The sequence below is a fragment of the Podarcis erhardii genome (genome assembly GCF_964252035.2).
Source record: "Podarcis erhardii genome assembly, chromosome: Z".
Lineage (NCBI taxonomy): Eukaryota > Metazoa > Chordata > Lepidosauria > Squamata > Lacertidae > Podarcis > Podarcis erhardii.
Genome location: NC_138504.1, coordinates 8,320,724 through 8,341,781, shown reverse-complemented (window position 1 = coordinate 8,341,781; position 21,058 = coordinate 8,320,724). Strand labels below are relative to the sequence as shown.

General features: G+C 41.7%; 1 protein-coding gene and 1 long non-coding RNA gene across 8 annotated transcripts in view; one reads left to right on the top strand and one right to left on the bottom strand.

The window, feature by feature from the left end:
- Positions 1-21,058, bottom strand: part of AFF2 (ALF transcription elongation factor 2) — a 392,916-nt gene that overhangs the window by 132,648 nt on the left and 239,210 nt on the right. The window lies entirely within an intron of this gene.
- LOC309334072 lies at positions 7,361-12,516 on the top strand. The gene is made up of 3 exons (XR_014152835.1): positions 7,361-7,522; positions 10,034-10,159; positions 11,165-12,516. It is a non-coding gene; the product is annotated as an uncharacterized lncRNA (long non-coding RNA).

The following is a 21,058-nucleotide window of genomic DNA, read 5'->3' as shown; positions in this document are numbered from 1 at the left end:
TCCAACCCTGACAACTAGGAGGGGATACCATACTCCACAATATGGGTTCTCTTGTCAACAATCATCATACGCATTATAGTTTTTATTTCTCCTATTGGCCCATTATCGGTCAATCGGGAAATTAAAGGTGAATGGAACATTTGTAGACTTTAGATATGCTCCCATATTTTATATGGAAAAGAAACTAGGAACATAACCACTGTGAGCATTCTGCACATTATCTCTAATCCTGCTCTCTAGATATATAAGCTCTGCTGGAACAGGCCAATGGCTAACCCAGTTCAGCACCCTCTTTATCACAATGGCCAACCAGATGCCCTAATGAGAAGTCCACAAAGAGGGCCTCTCTGCACTAGGATTCTCAGCAACTGGAATTCAGAGGCACATAGCCTCTGAAAATGGAGGTACAAATAGCCATTGTGGCTAGGATCCACTGATAGCCTTGTCCTCCATGAATTTGTCTACTCCTAGGTTAAACAGCAAATACAATTACTAAGTATCAAGGAGGCATTTGGTAACCCCAAACTACAAAGCTGCTATGGTTCAGATCTAGACTATGTGGGTAGAGAAGGAACAGACCTACAACAAGTTAGATTTCTTTTTAATATTTTTTTAAAGCAATGATAAATACAAATTTTCCTACAAAAATTAGGTTTTTCTATTCAAAATGAATTTTAATTTTTTAAAATATATATATAAATGTTGTTATTCTGAAAGAAGAACTTGGTTGATATTAAACATTCTGAATGTAGGTAACCAAGACAACAACCCATTAAGCAGTGTATTCTGCAGGATGTAGCTCAAGGGTAGAACACCCGCTTTGCATGCAGAAGGTCCCAGGTTGAATCTCTACAACCTCCAGATAATCCCCTGGAGAGCCACTGGCAGTCTACGCAGCTAGATGAACCATTGGTCTAAGCTTTCTATGTTCCAAGCACATTGTAAGCTTAGTATAAATCAGTACAGTGGTACCTCGGGTTACAGACGCTTCAGGTTACATATGCTTCAGGTTACAGACTCCGCTAACCCAGAAATAGTGCTTCAGGTTAAGAACTTTGCTTCAGGGTGAGAACAGCTGCAGCAGGAGGCCCCATTAGCTAAAGTGGTACCTCAGGTTAAGAACAATTTCAGGATAAGAACAGACCTTTGGAACGAATTAAGTTCTTAACCCGACGTACCACTGTACATCTAAAAAAATCACGAAATATCCAGTATCCACTCATACACAGTGTAAACAATACTCTATTTATTTGTAAATTAGCATGAGTTAGTGATAAGAATTGCATTATTGCTTAAGAAATACATGAAGATGTTTCAGTGGCACATGATTTAAAGCAATGATTTCACAGAACAGCCCTGTGCACGTCTACTCAGAAGTATGGCTCAAGTGGGTATATGATTGCAGCCTCATTCATGGAATTAAATTGCCTTGATTTTAAATCATTCTGCCCTACTTGAGATACGCCTTAGTTAAAACTGGAATATTGGAAAGTTATAACAAAAATTGTCCCAGGATTCTCCAAGGTATACTGAGCATTAATTTCATAGTGTCATTCCTGGAGAAATGAGGGAACCTGTACATAAATATTATCAAATGGGTTTGTGGTTTTCAGACTGAGTAATTTTCTACGGACAGAAGCTGCATTGCCTGACTTTTAGTGCCACCAGAGGCAGCCATTCTCTTCTCCACCCCCTGCCATCTCAAGAATGGGTTTGCAATTTGCTATTAACATTTACAGTGGGGGTCTAATAAAAGAAAAAAAAATAACTTTATGCATCTGTCTGCATTATACAAACTAAGTACAGTATATTCCTGTCTATTCAGAATATGGAGCCACTTTAGAATTCAGTATCTCCTGCAGCCTGACTGCAGAGGGAGAAAGAGCGACTCTATTGGTTTGTGCACTGAAATACAGTAAGTGGAGAGGAGAAAGATCTGAATGCCAAGATTTCATTGTGGAAAGTCTAAATGTCATGGAGTTTGCAGGGTTTCAGAACATTGTCCATTCATAGTCCATTGTCTCCATTCTCACCAACTGGGCATGGCCCATCCTTCCTCCTCACAGACACCACCAGTTCCACCTGCCCTGTGAAGAGGAGCATCTAAGGCAGGGAGAGAGATGGTATCAGCTGAGGCCTCAACAGCCTACCTGCTGTAGCAGGAAAAACAAGAAGCCAGCAGGTTCCAGATTGGAAGGGCCCATCTTGCAAGGTCAGCAATTTCATACTGCATTGGGGTCCCTCCCAGGAAGGTTGGGCAACCATGTTACCCCCACCCCCAAGGGGCTGACCCATCTCTGAGCAGATGTATTGTATGCTGACAAGGTCTGGCTCTTGTCAGCAATTGTACCATTAGCATTTGCCACTAAATGCAGATTTTCCCAATTTGTAGCTCCATCACTTTGGGGGGAATCCTATGGCAAGATGTGCCAGGATAAGCTGTTTAGGATGCAGTAGACATTCAGTTCAATCCTCAGCTCATCTGGGTACATGGTGGCATAACATGCTCATCCTGGCTCAGCCACGGCTCAATCAGCTGAGCCAAAATTGGCTCAGCCAAGGCCAGGGGAAGTACCCAAGGTGGAGCATTCCATTTTGGTTGCAGGATTAGAGAGGAGGCACTTAAGTTGGAGCCTAAACCCATTTAGCTTGGTCATGTGACCTGGAAATCCAATGTAAAGCACTACATTAAAGACTTGGTTTCCCTCTGCCAGTCTTTAGTAGAACTGTAGCCCCACAGCTGAACAGGGTTTAGATCTGGTATAGCTTTTACACCAGCTCACCTTACACCAGCTTGCTTTACACCAGCTTCTTGTGTATAGGATTGCTTTCTTAGCGATACGTCTACCCTACTTCCCTTCTCCCACACACCTTCTTAAGCCTCATTTTCAAGGGATCCATTCCCCGCCCGCCTTCAGTGGACCTATTCCCACCCCACCCTCCACAGGTGACATTGCTTACTGGCCAAGCTTATGCTGTTTTATCTTTGCACTTAATGGAATTCTTAGCATCGCACAGAGGGTCATAAATACAATAGCACTCTTAGTCCTAAAAGCTAGCACAATGCGTATTATTACAGAGCACCGCAAAGCTAGACATTACTCTGGCATTAGGTATCTTCATGTTAGGCTCATATTGATTTCTACACTCCTGTGCTGTTGAGCAGGGATCAAGGATGCCATTCAGGGATTTAAATTATATACTGTGGCTCTACTACAGGACAACGTTAAGAGATCTTAAAATCATCCTGCTGGTGCAGCCTTCTCCCCCTCCCCCTCGCCCCCCGATCTTGTACCAGTGGAGTTCTTTGAGGTTCTGGTTAGGTTCACTGATTACGGTTTCACATCCACTAGTACTGAGATCCCATGATTTCTACCCTATTAGCCATTTCATAGGAAGCTGCCTTATACCAGGGGCAGCCAATTCTTCCATACAGATCAGAACTGTCTATGGGCTTATTCACAGCTCTTTTGCCCTGCTGCTTCTCCCCAGGGACGCCCAATCTTTAGTACTGAATTGGAGCCAACAACAATCAGGGTTTCTGCAGATTGCCATTTGTTCTGATTTAGCACTCAGGAGCAGATTTTCCCGGGGCAAGCAGTGGGGCAAAGGCAAAACTGCTTGGACGTATGTCCAAAAAGAGTGGGCCAAGCAGAAAACTGCTTGGAAAGTGGAGGTATGGACAAGCCCTGTGATGATTGACAGCAGTCAGAGATCTAGGACAAGGCCCTTTCATGTTACCAACTACCTGGTTTATTTTTTTTCTAAGTTGGAAATGCCAGAGATTGAACATGGGACCTTTTTCCTGCAATGCATACATTGCAAAGCATTGTAAGAGGATTGGAAAAATTATTGGGGGACAAGGCTATCCATGGCAACTAGCCATAATGGCTATGCTCTGCTTCTATGGTTGGAGCAGTAGTGCTTCTGAATACCAGTTGCTGGAAGCCCCAGGAAGGAAGAGTGCTCTTGTGTTTTGGTCCTGCTTACAGGTTTCCCCATAGGCATCTGGTTAGCCACTCTGAGAACAGGATGCTGGACTAGATGGGCCCTGATTCAGCAGGATCTTTTGCTGTTCCTAATCTAACACTTGAGGTATGGCCTCTTCTCTTGATTCTGCACCATTACACGTGACCAGATAAGAAGCCCAATGAGTGAGGAGTGTGACAAAGGGCTTGTTTGATGGTTTACCATGTGGCAACATGGATCTTTCATCCCCAGAATATTCTGCAGTGAAGGCATGAAGAAGAATTTGGATTTGATATCCCGCTTTATCACTACCCAAAGGAGTCTCAAAGTGGCTCACATTCTCCTTTCCCTTCCTCCCCCACAACAAACACTCTGTTAGGTGAGTGGGGCTGAGAGACTTCAAAGAAGTGTGACTAGCCCAAGGTCACCCAGCAGCTGCACGTGGAGGAGCGGAGACACGAACCCGGTTCACCAGATTACGAGTCTATCACTCTTAACCACTACACCACACTGGCTCTCTGTGGTGGAGACAAGATGCTGCCCCCCTTGCCCAGTTCCATTTTAAGTAGCTGATCAGGCTGGCCCCTGAAACTTACTTCAACACTGCTGATGGGACAATGTTCTCCTGAGAGCAGCAGTCTAGCTGAGAGGGCACAGGGCAGACTTTGTGGGCAACATAGCTCTGTCTTCCATTAGCACAACTCATTCACCTCATGCAGCTTCCTCACTCTGTCTAATGGCAGGGCTGGCCCTGAAGTGTCAGTTGACTGGAAACAACTGGCCTAGAAATGTTCACACTGATAAAGCAATTTGTCCAATCAATACATGTACCTGGTTGTTGTTTTCAGACTCCTCCTTTTAAATTATGTCTGAGTGACATTAGCAGAACATTCCACAACAAATGCAAATGCTTAGAAATATTGTATTATCGGTTGATAGAAGGATGGGTAAGCAACATAAACAGTTAACTACTGCTGTGTGCACTTGTTCATTCTATTAATGCCCTTGCTTTTGATTGTCTTCCCTAACGAAGTATGTCTTTCATCAGGCAGTTAGCACAGTTTCTAGAGGTGGGTTTGAGGAGAGGGGACATGATTATTGATCCAATAGATTGCAATAGCTCTTTCTGAGCCATTCCCATCAATCATTTCAATGCATATTCAATGAGCTTTAATCTGCAAATTTGTCACATTTGGAAGTCATTATTCTTTAATGGATTTATTGTTTGTTTTTTGTGTTTTTAAATATGATGCATTAATTCTGCTTTGTTCACTGCATGCTTAGTCACTTTTTGTGAGGGGGAAAAATAGAGTATAAGGCAGACGTCAGCTGTGTCTGCTAGGTTGCAGGATAAGCCCTGCCTCATGACCAAGCATTTAGTCTGCTGATACTAGGGGCCCCTCCAGCCTTGTTCATGAGGATTAATGCTCTTGGTGGTATTGGGGCAATTATATATGATGCTGCTTTCAATACTGCTTGCACCAGGGGAGGCAGGCATACTGCTTCATCTCCAATTGGTACACTCTTGCTTTTGTTGCCCCTCCAGACAGCAATAATTCAGTAACATTGGGGAAGCATCGCAGAACAACTAAAAAATTAGAATGATGTGTGGATGGTCCACTATAAATCCACCACTAATGTACAATTAGGCCTCATTCACAGTGTGCATTTAAGGCACTTTAAACATAATTCTCAGAGTAGTATAACAGTCATTACCCCTTCCCAGGGAACTCTGCTGGTTGTAGCTCTGTGAGGGTAATAAGAGTCTTCTAACAACTCTCAGCACCCTTAACAAACTACAACTCCCATAATTCTTTGGGAGAAGACATGGATGTTTAACGTGGTATCATAGTGCTTTAAATGTATGGGTTGAATGTGGCTTTACTGCATCCATGGCATGTTGCAGAATTCTTCCCCAACCCCTCCCCCCACAAAAAACCCCAGTTTGGAGGGCTCCTAAAAACCAAACCCTTTGCATCCAGACTCTATAAAACCCCAGCAGAAGTCACTTTTACAATACTATTTTGTTGTTGTTGTTAATTCAACACAGAGTACACAACCAGCTTATCAGGCTTGTGACAATCTCTAACAAGTTCGCATTGCACATAAGCTTAGCCTACGCCATCTCAGTTTTTCCAGGCCTATTCCAGTTAGCTGTGGATTCGTTAAATGGCACCATTTCCCAAGGATAAAAAGGGATTAGTCCACTGGGCCCAAAGCACAATAAGATCTGACGAAAACAAATATTTTTAATGACACAGATCTCCTTTATGATGCTAGTCTGTTAACTTGGTGCTTATGGAGTTTGGAAAATGGCACCTTAGTGGTTTATCTTTCATAGTTTCCTATAATGTGTTTACAAAGTCCCTGTTACTGCTATATGCTTATATATTTTGATAAACGGCACATGCCACCGTAGTGTGCCTTTGGAGAGTTCACTACTCTTCTTGTTGTTATTTAGCTTTGTTCTTGGCACAGAACCCTCTCCCCACTGGCCCCTATTCCTGTGGTCGGTAGGCAATGATTGCAGAATTAAAGGCCAGGTGAGTGAAATGGTCACATTCCAAGAAATGCAATTAACCAATTTTATTTCTTATTAAAACTTGGAAGTGTGCTTTCACTTCATGTACTACTGCTTGCAGGAGAGGGTACCACTGGCTTTGTCAAAAACTGAGAGCCACTGTGGTGCAGTGGTTAGAGTGTTGCACTAAGATTTGCAAGACCTGAATTCAAATCCCCACTCAACCATGAGGCTCATTGGGTGACCAGTCACTCACTTTTGGCATGGGGAAGAAGGAGAACCATGCATACCATCTTCAGCTCCTTGGAGGAAAGGTAGGATATAAATGTAATACATAAAAATAATTAAACAGAAAAAGAGATTAATTGGGCAGAACTGCCCACAGAACACAGAATGTGCGCTCTTGGAAACAGCTGTGCCAGATTGCAGTACTAATCCCAAATTTTGCCAAAAGGCAAAGAAAAACGAGACAACTCCAGTTTTGTTTATTGATTATGGATGAAGGTCACTCACTTTAGCCAAGGGTCCGTGGAGCAGTTGCTGACTGCACCTCCCTTCTTACGCCTTGGAGACTGACCTTATGCATGGATGGTGGTGGGCTTCAAAGGGCACTTTTGGCCATGATGGGCTATTAAGATGAGAGCACCTGACATAGGACCCAAAACATCAAAGGCTACAATGGTGATCTTTGAATGTATCCAGAACACATTCTAATCTGACATAAGTATCTCTAATAAGGAATGTCTATGTGTTTACACCCACCCACACCCATCCACAAATATGGAAGCAATCAAATAACCATTTTTCTTTAGAATTACTTACTTTTAGGATGCTTCCTCTCTTCGGCAATTTACAGACTGCCTCTTTAAATTACACAGATAGCCCCTCCTCCAGCTGATGACATCATAATGTCAACAGCTCACATTTTATAGAAGTCTGTCAACCCCCAGATAAGCTGGTGGTTTCTGAAGGCTTGTGTATATGTCACAACTTTCTCCTTTCACCCCCACACAGGTACGGGGGAACCAAGCTGTGAGTACCACAATATCCACGTGATGTCAATGCCATCAGTGTGAAGGTTTTATAAAAATGTAAACAAACAACAGCCAGGAGTGAGGGGAGGAAGCAGCACCAGGAGGGGCGATGGGGGAGATTAACTTTTCCCTCTGCAGAGATCCCACATGTCATCCCTTTAAATTCCTATTTGCTTAGAGAAGTAAGACTCCATTGCTGGCCATGGTAGCTCTAGCCTGGACCCAGAGGGAGCATTTTCACCAGGGAACATGTCAGAAGGGGAAAGGGTTAAGCACCACCCAACTGGGTTCTGAAACTACTGTTTACATGAAACATGGCAATAACTGCATTGGTCCAATTACCAATGAAATTAGGAATTATTGACTAGAAGTTTCATACAACTTGAGATTTCCTTCTAATATTAGAGGCAAATTTCCTCCCTGCCTAACGACTCTCAGCACTCTTAAAAAACTACAGTTCCCAGGATTTTTTATATACAGTTTAAAGCAGTATGATTTTCCTTTAAAAGTATAGCACAGGTGGGGAGCCTTAACAAATAAATCTCTCCAAAAGATAAAATCTTTCATTCTTCCATTTCTTTTTTCCCTTCCGTTTGTCCTTTCTTTTTTATGTATATACAAGTAAAGGGGAAAAGCAGATTATTTCAATTAAGGAGCAGTCTTTGACAATGGTAAGCAATCTTTCTCCAGAGTTCAAAGCAACACTTGCAGTTTTAAGTTTCTTTTAGGCATATCTGTCAGGATCTAATTTTCAAGGCACAGTTGCCATGGCAGCTTCTTTGAATTTTAATCTAGCACTAAAGGTCAAGACAGGTCAACAGCTTCAGTTCCTCTTCAATATTAGAATAAAGACACACATACACCCTGCAACAGCCTATACAATATCTAACCTTAAAGGAATCCATGGGGGACACCCCAAGATTCTAAAATGAAGGATACGTAGAAAGTTTATGATTTATACAAAACCCTCAAATTCGTCTGGTACTATTGAAATCAAAGCTGAAATCAAACGTGGAGAGATGTTTCTCTTAAACGGCGTTAAGGACAGTGGTGCCTTTTGAAATTACTTTGATGTCTAGCTTTGGAGAAATAACTCTGTAAAATCTAATTGTTTTCTCAAATTTTATTCGATTAGTTTAGCAGTGTAAGTGATAACTGTATTATCCTATCCAATTGACTTTTAAAGATTATTAATAGACTCCCCACCCCTCCCTTCCTAGATTGCGGGTGAGTTACTTTACTCATGGTGAGAGCAATGACAGGGGGGGGGGGAGTCTGGAGGGTCTGCATTTCATATGCAGATCTTAGGCTGCAAGTGGTTTAAGATTTTGGATAACAAAAGCTTAAGCCTGTTGTTGCTTTTCATCAACCTGCATGTTTGCATCATGCTACGACATGGCAGCAGCAAGGTTTGTATACACTGGAGGAGGACGGGGGAGAATTTTTTATCTACTTCTCATTGGAAGGTGAACCTCCCTAATTTTCACTATCCAAAACAATACATAAGCTGAAGCCATCCTTTGAAAGCCTCACTGCTCTGAATTTTGCAATGCAGTTCATTGGTCAAGTCATGTGTACAAAAATTTACATACTGGGGTAAAGTGTCCATGAAAATGCACATAGCAGTGGAAATAGCATAAAACTGCATTGAAAAAAATTATGTATATTGGGCAAAATTGGCATACAAACATATATATGAAGTGAAATTTGCACAAAAATATTAATAAAATTTCATGAGGTTTTTTTTTTTTTTTTAAAAAAAAATAATAATAATTAGAATAATAGAATTGTAGCATTGGAGGAGATCACAAGGGTTACCTAGTCCAACTCCCTGGAATGCAGGAATCTTTTGCCCAATGTGGGGCTCAAACTCAGAACCCTAAGATTAAAAGTCACATGCTCTACTGACTGAGCTATTCCGGCTTATTAATTGGTGTGAAAATGTGGAGAACTTATCTTAAGAGTCCACCTGCACTATACATTAATACAGTGTCATGGCTCTCCCTAAACAAAATCCCAGGAACTATAGTTTGTTAAGGGTGCTGAGAATTGGTAGAAGATTCCTATTTGCCACTATTCAAGAGGAAAAGAGGGATTGATTCTTAAAGCACTCTGGGAATTGCAGCTCTGTGAGTAGAATAGGGATCTCCCATTTTAGCAAAAATTAAAGTAATATTGATGCAAACATGTACAAAATAGCAGATGAGTACAATAAACTAAGAAAAGGCCAAGGACTAACACCCTACACAAATCTGGAGTGAAGTCTGTAAGGCAGTTGGATGGCGCCTTGTATGCCTCCTTCTGGCAACTCCTGTAGCCAAGCTGTTGCAAATTTATTTCTCTGCTTTTCTTTGGGTGACAGCAGTGTGGCCAATAGGGGGCATTTGCCATCTGAGTAGCCCAGGACCTCCGTACTCTCTGCCCAGGCTTGCAAGCTAGGGAAGTTATTTCAGTGTTGCAAACCCAGCAAAAACAACACGGAAGGCAGAGTTCTCCCCTATATCCACAGGCACTATATCTCTCCAGGGGTTAGACTTTACCCCTGAAGACACACTCTTCCATTGTGGCCCAAGACAGATGAATGCCAACAATAAACTACAAATAATACCAGCAAAGGTCTCTGAATGAATAAAAGGTAGCAATTTCATTATTTATTCATCCTCCTCCCCAAAAGTATGCTTTTAGGATTATCAGGAACGATCTTTTCCTAAAATGAAGGAAGATGAATAACAGATAACTGATGCAATAAGAGATTAATCATTGCCAGCCATCCATATTCTTCAACTGGTGTTTTGAAGAAGAACGAAATGAGCTGCAACTGTACGGACTGTATGACTGCTTACATTGTGGCCCTAGCTTGTATTCATTTTGTGGCCTTGGCCTGCATTGTATGTAGTTAAACTGCATTATTCCGCTATTCTGTACATGGTAGCATCAATATTAGTTTTACCATTGCTAAATGAGATTCCTGTTACTTGGTCTCTCTATTGACTAGAAAACTGAACAGAAGCACTCCACGCTGCAATATTTTGTTGTTGCAGGGCCCACGTGTTACATTTTACATTGCTGCTTTCTTCACTGAAATTCAAGGTGACAAACTACTTGACATACCAAGCAGGGATGGAGCAAAAATCCATGATTTCTGAGACAATGTGCAAACTAAAACACAGCTATCTTTTAAAATTTGTGATGCAGTTCTCTAACCAATGTTTACAAAAATGCATATAGCAAGGTAAAATGCGCACAAATATGAAGATGATCTTAGTCAAAATAAGATACAAAATGCATTATATTGGGGGAAATTGACCACAAAGATGTGTACGTTACTGAGAAGTGCATGCCATACAAATGAGATTAATGGGAGAAATGTGCAATAAAATGCTGATGAATTTTCGTGAGGATTTTTTTTTGTTTTTAACTAATTAACAAATTGCTGCAAAATGTGGGGAACTAAATTTAAGATTTGAAAATAAAAAACTGGACAGACCTTTCCATTCCCAGTATCAAGTGGTTTCTCATGCAAGAACTGACCAGACTCAGATCTGCTTAGCTTTAGCAAGTTTGCAGCATTATGTGCCTTTGGTCTTTAATTTAGGGACACTTAAGTAGCACTCTCTTCCTTTTCATCTCTCTGTTTCAGTGTGTGAGATCAAAGTGGCAGAATATGAGCAAGAAGCATCTAGGGTTGAGCAATGACTCCTCCAGCACACTGGTGATATGCGGTCACATCAGAGGAGCTCCATTGCCATCCCTCAACATGCTATAGGCACCTTTCCTCTAACCAATGCCACACTCTCCCAACTGCTACATCAACTCAGTCTCACAAGAATCAAATGGCTATCTCTCCTGAAATTGTATGGGATCAGCTCTGCTGTTTTTAAACCTGTCTTCCCAAACCCTGAAGTTCTGAGTTCAATAGGGGTACTCCTAGACTGTCATTATCTTGTTGGAGGAATGCAAGCATATGCTGCAAATTTAGATTTCAACAATTAATGTGGATTAATGCACTCTGTCATCCTAGCACAACAAATCTACTTTATATTTAAAAAGAGCTCATTTTCAAATCAGGAAAGTGATGTGCAAATAACTGCAAAGTATAGGATGAACAGATGATTAACAGGAAGATGTAGAAAAACCCACTAGTAAATCAGGTTGGGTGTTCATTGTTGTATAACCACCCTACAAACAAATCAGAATGAATGCTCAATAAAGATAATCTAACCTCCACATAAACTTTGTGCAAATAGATCAGGATGAATGCTCAATAAAAACAGGTTGTCTGGAGGAGCCCTGCCTTCTTTAGAGAAGGAAGGAAGAAACGGGGGGAAAATAGCACCTCACTATATTTTAGCTTCTGAGGCAACTGGGTACCAAAAGCACTACGTAGCCATGTGTGTACTGACATTCAAAATGGAGAGCTAATGGCTGAACCAATTCATGAAATTCTTTTTCAATAGTACATCAAAGGCCTCACGCTTACATTTTTTTCTTATGGTTGGGCAGCTTGTTCCTGCCTCCTTTAAAGTACCAATTAGGCCTGAGATGTGCATGCAAATTATTCAGCACCGGGTCATTAAAATATAACCAAATTAAATTCCCATTGTCACAGAATCTTTTAAAGTAATTTATAAACATGTCAAGAGTAGGCTGCTTATTAGACCGGGCTAGCAAATATTTTATTCTGACGGGGAGGTTAAGATGCATGTGAGTCATTTGAATAATGAAAACAAATTAAAAGATTCATTTGTAAATTATTTTGAAGAATAGCCTCATCTGCAGGGGCACACCAATCTTAATTATTTGTCTGCATTAAATATAATCTGAATTGTCTATTATTAACGCTGCACTGAACACTCGCCTGTGAATATTTTCTGTGCGATAGGTATGCTTTCAAAAGAGACAACCCATCCCAGTCCTTCTACATCTCTGAATGTTCACCTCCCCCCCCCCACATTTCACAATACATACTTCTGCTGTGTTGTCACCCTGCCCCCTTTTCTCTCTGTCAATCAGTATAAGATTCCAGCCAATCAGGGGTCACAGAATGAATTTGATGGTATCAAGGTGCTGCATAACTAATCAGATGTGCTTATATGACAGCATCACTGAGGAAGAATGGAGGAAACTGGAACACAGAAAACTGACTTATACTGAGTCCAGACCCTTGCCCATCCAGCTCAGAATTGCCTGCACTGATTAGTGGCAGCTCTCTAGAGTCAATCAGAGCCCTACAGGAAGATGCTGAGGCTTGAACCTGGGACTTCCTGCATGAAAAGCAGTTGCTCTGCCACTGAATTTACTGCCCTTCCCCCAATTGATAAGGAAAAGCTTCCAGTTAGATCACCTACTTTCCCCACTGTATCAGCTAACACTTTCAGGACCTTTTACCGTCTCCCTGCTCCCAAATCACAAAACGTATCACCTGGTTTGGCCCATAGATGCACTACCACAAATGCAACGTGTTTCACTACAGCCCATCAATTTATGTCCATCAATGTTTTGTCAGCATTTATGAACCCTGCCCCACCTTATACTGAGCCTTTTCATTTCGAGGTTTTCAGCACAGCTGTTTCAGTACTGAGACTCACCTTTCCTTCTTCTTCGCAAAGTACCTGTGGATTAGTTATTAGACCTGGAGCAGGAGACCAGCTACGTTTGTCCATCCTGGATTTTATAGGCATTGTGACTTTGCTGCTCAGTTGATCTTTCGTGGTATTTTATCTATTGTGCCTTTGGTGTTTTTTTTAAAATTAATCATAGACTAGCAATGATTTGTTGTAATTGCTGGGAGTGATTTTCTGTTTAATTACTACTTGCTGATATTCTGAGAGTTAATTTTATCATGCAATTTTTATTTTTCAAATGGATGGTTGGATGTTACCTTATTTAAGTCATATATTTTTATAGCCCAATTTTTCATTATCACTTATTTGTACTGGACTGGATTGTCATAGAATGTGTGACCTTTATTGTATATTTGCTAAATCTATGACTGCCTTGTGTACAGCAATGTATAAGGTGGTATACGAATTGGAAACAAAATTAAATCAACACATTCAACTGCCTGTCATCAAATGTCACAAAACCAATTGATGCATATGTATGTGTGAACCAGCCTTTGAACTGTGCTCATGATGAGACAATGCACAGAACCTAGTATAATGGATCCAAAACTATAGTTGCACATCAAGCGCATGCAAGACTGTTTATCCATCTAGCTCAGTATGACTTTCTCTGACAGTGATTCTCCAAGTTCTTAGGCAGGGAGGTGATGAATGTTGGAAGATTCAGAATAGACAAAAGAAACTACTTCTTCACACAGCACATAGATAAACTATGAAACTATGGAAGCAGTGATGGTCACCAGTATGGATGGTTTTAAAAGAGGTTTAGACAATTTCATGGAGGATAAGGCTATCAGTACATACTAGCCGTTGTGTCTATGTTCTGTCTCCATGGCTGGAGTCTGTATGTCACTTAACACCAGTTGCTGGGCATCACAGAAGGGGAGACTGCTGTTGCCCTCAAGTCCAGCTTGTGGACCTCCCTTGGGTATCTCTGATTCAACAGGGCTTATGTTCCTGGAACAATTTCTGAATGCTCCACTGTTGGAGCCATTATGACTCTGAACACCAGCTGCTGGGATTCACAAGTTGCATGTTGCACTCAGGTTCTGGTTGCAAACTTCCCATAGGCACCTGGTTTGGCCACTGTGAGAACAGGAAGCGGCCACTGGCCTGATCCAGCAGGCTTTGCATATTTTCATCTACTGCTAGCTTAAGTGAAAATGTCTTGGGTTGACCATGTGGCCATCTGCAGGTAAACCACATGACCTAACACTTAACTGTGGCCCCTCCCCATCTATTTCCTAATACTAGAAAATTAAAAAGTAACATGTTTCCAATAAAAATAACAATTAGAAAATATAGGTGTGCTCATGCCTCTTTATGACTGCAAAAAGTTCAAAACTTGGGGGAGTTGGAGAGGAATTCAAATGCCACCACTGACAAGATTGCGTTGTTTAATGTTCCTTGTCAACTTCGAGAGAACACAACTGCATTTTGATTTGAATCTTCTGAAGAGCAATATTGACTGTTGTCACATTACCCAATATGAAAAGCTTGCTGTGAAAACCCTCTTGATGCCTGATTGCTCTTCATAAGGGGTTGCTGCTGGTTCATTTCAAAGAATGAATTACCTTTAATTCATAGCATGAAGACATTGCCAGTTTTTGTGTGTGTTTTGTTTTCTGTGCTCCCAGGTGGCTCCTTTTGATGTGGCAGAGAAGTTCCAAAAAGATAAGATGAAACACTCTTCAAGAGTAGCTAGATATCATGAAGTGTGTTTCCTTTTTCAAACAGACTTCCAAGAAGTATACTCATAGTCTTTGGGGTTAGGAATCTAGTGGCAATTATCACTGAAAGCGCCAATCTTGTAATAATATAACTTCTAGCTCAGTAATGGCCCCTTGCTTATTTTTCATTGTTTTGAGCTCTTTAAAGACACTGTTTTGATTGGGGTTTGTTAAAGTGTTGACGCAGCTGAGTTTCGTTCAAGACATAAATCTGTTGATGTAAGATGAGACTAAGATGCTGCTAAGATTCAGTATGCAAATGACCTTTACACATTTCAATATATAGTATTAACTGGTTCTGACCTCACAATAACCCATGGTTTACCATGATGAGAGCAACCCACAGGAAATCTCAGGCATGCACACTCTCAATGCTCCTCTTCTCCCCCACTGTGGCCATGAAGAAAAGAATGAAAACTTCCACTTACATTTTTTAAAAACTTTGTTTTTCAGTTTCTGAAAATGCTTATACCAATCGCCATATAACCCCCCCCCCCCAAGAAACATTCCATGCACATACAGTGGTACCTCGCGTTAAGAACTTAATTCGTTCTGGAGGTCTGTTCTTAACCTGAAACTGTTCTTAACCTGAGGTACCACTTTAGCTAAGAGGGCCTCCTGCTGCTACTGCGCTGCCGGAGCACGATTTCTGTTCTCATCCTGAAACAAAGTTCTTAACCCAAGGTACTATTTCTGGGTTAGCGGAGTCTGTAACCTGAAGCGTCTGTAACCTGAGGCGTCTGTAACCTGAGGTACCACTACTGTACAAGGCAAATGAAACTGCCAAACATTAAGCAAGTTTGTACAATAGTTTAGGAGTTCACTAAAGCAATTAAGTGCTATCCATTTTAACAAGTTGTCCAGAATAAACAGTAGGTAGCTAGTCACTTCCATTTTTTGTTTAACACATTTTAGCATGTTACCGTAAACTGTGGTTAATCTTAACTCCAGATTATTGAAAAAAGCCATCTGATTCATATCCCATGGTTTGAAACTGACTGGCTTCAAACAAACTATTGCTAAGATTAACCATAGTTGTTGGATACGTATGAAAAGACAAGCTGCAGTTAATTAAAAATGGAAGCAAAGGGTTTCAATCTCCTCCTTGCAACTTTGCTGGAAGAGGAGGGGAAAGGGGGAGAATGCTGGCCCAAAGCTCACTGTGGCTCATTCATGTCATGATAAACCATGGCTATCTTGACATATTCATTTATAATCCTAAGAGGGCTTTAAAAACAAATCTTTGCAGACATGGGGCTCAAGAGTATATAAACATTAATATGACATTTGCTTGCAAATTTATTTTCTTTTCCTGTTTGTATTGAGCTACAATGCTGTCTGCACCTATTCATTACTGTCATCACCAACTTGTACCCAACCACATAATGATATGCATTTGCCCCAGTCAAAGATTGCCATGATTTTGTACCCATCTAAAGCCTTTGCTCAATATTATTTTGTAACTTAGGAGCACTTTCTTCTTTTACTTGGGCTTCTGCCTTGATTCTGTAGAACTGCCAGTCTCATAATACACTTCTGCTGATCTTTGGACATGTAGATGAATCATGGGATGTTGTCATGCCATTAAAGTATAATGTGTGAGCCTGTTTTAAAAAGGAACCGGTGAACCCAGAGAGAACCATCTGCTTGCAATCTGGTGGTTGGTTTTTCCTTTAACACACCCAGGATTGTAAGGACACATGAGTGCCTTAAATATGTATCTTGAAATTGTTACTGAGGCTGTGCTGTCCTCAAAATCACTAGTGCTTTTCTGGTTGTGAGCTGCTGGCCTGGATCCACTTGGAATTCATCCAGGGCCCATTTTAAATGAAGGACATCATGTTCTGTTTGTCATATTATTGAGCATTCTTGAGGACTTCCCTTAAAAGCCAGTCAGAAGTAAAACGAGGAAGTGAAGAGTCATAAAAGGGATCCTTGTCATCAAATAACATTTTGAGCTCACTCTATTAACACACTGTTAAAAGGTCCTGGCTCATGGGCTAGGGAAGCTACTGAGAATGATTAAAGACTTGGAAAGGCAATGTTTGAGGATGCACACCAAATCCATCTCTTATTATTTCAAACCACCATTTCACCAGTTCCTGGAAACTGCAGGAAAGGACAGTGCTCTTCCACTCAAGTCCTGCTTGCGAGCTTCCCATAGACATCTGGCTGGCTTCTGTCAGAGCAGAATGCTGGACTACATGGGCCACTGGCTTGGTCCAGCAGGCTTTCCTTGTCTTTTATGTATATTTAGAACTGCCCCTCCCCAAATGCATCCATGATGCCACTTCTTTTCATTCTCTAAAACTCCTGACACACCCCTCCTCTTTCTTTGAAAGCTTTGGTACAATCTCTTGGTACCTATTCCCTGCATTAGGATTGAGGGACCAATGGCCCTCGAAATGTACTGCATCTCCTATCATCCCTGGACATTGGCCATGCTGGCTGGGGCTGATGGGACTTTGAGTCTAACAATATCTGAAGGGCCACAGGTTTTCCAAACCAATACTCTGCTCCAGGTAGTAAGAGTCACCAAATACATAGGAAGTTTCACATTTTAGGATAAATGCAAACATTGAAATAAAATATACATTTAAATGCGTGTGTTTGTGTGTGTGTGTGCACGCAAGCACCCCCCTCCAGATTAAAGCTGAAATGTGATCAAATGGGGTCACATATGTGAAACAGACACAAACTGGGGGGGGGGTGTTCTGGTCACCTAAGATGGCCTCCATAAAACATCGTAAACCAGGTGTTGGGAAACTTTGGTCCTTCAGCTATTACTGAACTACAACTCCCATCAGCCCTAGAAAACGTAACCAAAGACCAGGGATGATGGCAGCTGAAGTTCAGAAAAATCTGGAGATTCAAAGGTTCATCACATCTTCTATAAATACCCCTCCCTGCTTCTTCAAAACTGGCTCAACTATATATTGATAGGACCCAGGGGCAGGAAGCAACAGCAAAGGTTTTGCAGATCTTCCTTTGGAAAGTAAAAATAAAAGTAACTTTTTTTATTTCAGCTTTGATCTGTCATGTGTAAAATCCATCACCTTCCCTGAGATGGCAGATCATTCCTCACAGGATTCTGATTGATAGCGCTGGAGCCTTAGATCAAGCAGCAAAACTATAAGAGAGGCTGGTTCATAAAACGTACTCTGGTTTTATATTTGGCTTCCTGTAGAGAGAGCTTTGGTCCCATTAAATGCACTATATACCACTGAGCCTAGAAATGCACTCTCCTCCTCATCATCCTGAAAGCAGGCATATAACCATATACACCATGATTGACATATCTACTACTGCTTGTTATAAACTACGGAAACACTTTTTGTGATAAACTCAACTAAAATATTTTTTTTTCCAGCGCACAATTCCAGCCTATCTGTTTAAAGGAGCAAAACCATTTTTTAAAAAAAGCAAAGATGTCAACTATTTTATTGTAGAAATGGCACACTGATGTAACCTTGAAATAGGCTGCATACATGCTAACCTGCCTGAAGCACAAAAACACAGTTTTCCCCCCTCAATCTGGACTTGTCTATGCTCATCCTCACCATACTGCTTTCAATCTACACAAGGTTAGGTGTGGTTACTTGAAAACCCTCCCCTTGATTAGGTTATCCATGCCTTTTTCTCCCTGCACATGCCCCAGGTGAAGGAAGAAGGAAGTAGTGATTGAAATATTGGAATACGCCCACCTACATTATGCACAACGGGTGGCGCTGTGGTCTAAACTACAGAATCTAGGGTTTGCTGATCAGAAGGTCGGTGGTTCAAGTCCCTGCAAGGGGGGGAGCTCCTGTTGTTCATTCCCTGCTCCTGCCAACCTAGCAGTTTGAAAGCACGTCAAAGTGCAAGTAGATAAATAGGCACCACTCCAGTGGAAGGTGAACAGCGTTTCCGTGCGCTGCTGTGGTTCGCCAGAAGCGGCTTAGTCATGCTGGCCACATGACCCAGAAGCTGTCTGTGGACATATGTTGGCTCCCTCGGCCAGTAAAGTGAGATGAATGCTGCAACCCCAGAGTCGCTTGCGACAGGACTTACCGTAATTGTCAGGGGTCCTTTACCTTTTTACATTATGATATAGCTGGGAACACCTAAACCTGTTTTTCAAATGGACACACTGCAGGGTAACACAGAATCAGGCTGCAACCAGATTATGTTTTCTGAATTAATCCAGTTTCTCAATAAGAGCTTATTGGGGGCATAAAAACATGCAGTATTTCCCATTTTTGTGCGGACTACATAGAAAAAAGAAGAACAAACACTCAGCTTTTGTCGATTCTAGATTAAAAATGCCATAGCTATGCAGCCATATTGTGTTCTCAACAACACAATGACATTCTGCTGATGTGCTAACACCATTTTACAGAAAAAAGCAGGGAGTAGAGAGCACCTTGTGGTTCGCCGCTGGCTGAGCAACTTCCTAGCATTCCTACCTGTGACACACACAAATCCCTCCCCCACCAGAAAGTCAACACTGTTTTGCAAAACAGCTAAAAATAAAATGACAAGAGTGGTTTTGCTACTTCCCTATCAAAAGGTATTAACAAAGATGGCCTGAGCATATATGCTCAATGCTCAGAGTCCCTAAACATCCTATTGCCAGAAGCTAGAAATGATTGACGTTGCAAGTCCAGGCTTCTGCTTTCCCTTGCTGACAAGCTGGAGAATTCTCAAGTACAATGAGGTTTATGTTTTTTCTCACTAAATAGAAACTAACAGACAACTGCCGGAGGGAGGGAGGCAAAATGCTGGCCCCCTAGGCAATCCCAGCTGGCAGAATGCTTCGAAAGCCTTCGAAATGAAGAGGATCTGCTTCATCCCTTCTGCCTGCCAAGGGAACCTGGCCTCTTAGCTAATATTAATAGAATTGTAAGAGACCATGAGGGTCAACCAATCCAACCCCTTGCAATGCAGGAATATTTAGCCCAACATGGGGCTAGAACTCACAACTCTGTGATTAAGAGTCTCATGCTCTGCCCACTGAGCTATTCAGGGTTAGCTAAGCCTCCACATCCTGTCATGGCCAATGTTCTCTGGCACTACACTGCTCCTCTCAGCAAGACTTTTGTACCTTTGCATGTATTTATGCAGCCATTCTGGCTTGAAAAAGTTTGTAGATTAAGATCACAGGACGAGCTTGCTGGATTAGGCCCGTGGCCCATCTAGTCCAGCGTCCTGCTCACACAGTATTGAGATGCATTATGTGTCAAGTTTGTGGCTATCACTGCCTCCTGAAGGAGCAGTGCAAGGTGACTTGCACTGGAGTTACTGCAGTTACACTGTTCCCTAAGTGTCTAGCTGTCATTGGATGCCTGCACACATGGGAAGATGGTGGCTTGTCAGTTAGCAAACATGCACTTGCATTGTGTGAACTAAGGTTCCTTTTCTGCACCTCTGTCTCCCCTCGGATTCTGGTAAGGATGGAAATTCACTACTTCCTTAAAACCCTTCCCAGTGGTTGCCAGCAGGTCCTGCCAGTAGATCCCTTCACCAGCTATTGTTGAACCTTCCCAGCTTGAGCTGGCCTTTGCTCCTAGATTACATGAATCTGGTAAGCAACAAAGCCCCTTCCACATAGACAGCACTGGTATATTGTTCTTACACTTCAATAATACCTCTCCAACCACTTCTTAAAATGTGGTGGGGGCAGACAGAGAAACTAGAAGGAAGAAAACCAACACTTCCTGCTTAGTTATTGGGTGAAAGAGGTCAACATACATATACTCTGCTGAACTTTCACACAAACTATGGTGTGTTCTGGGTGTATTTGAGATGAAGTATTAGTAACAGTTCTCAAAACTAATATAGACAGTGGAACAACAAATGTGGAATGAAACTTTGTGGATAAAGTGCCTTACATACACAAAGCATTAGAATACACACATATACAACACAAATTATACATATATATCCTGCCTTCCCACAAGCATTTATGCATACCCTTCCCTCTCATGCTTTCAGTGAAGAACGTTTTGATTCTGTAAGGGTAAGATTTACCCTCTGCCCCAGAAATCCATTTTCTGGGGTTTTCTATGAGTCACTGTTCCAGGCATGCCTTTTGATTGGAGGGCAGCCTCTTTCAAAGGCTTTTCTCTCCATTGGGAATGATTGGATGCTCCAAACTCACCCAGTGCAGAAATGAGATGGAAACACCTTTCTTTCCTTTCC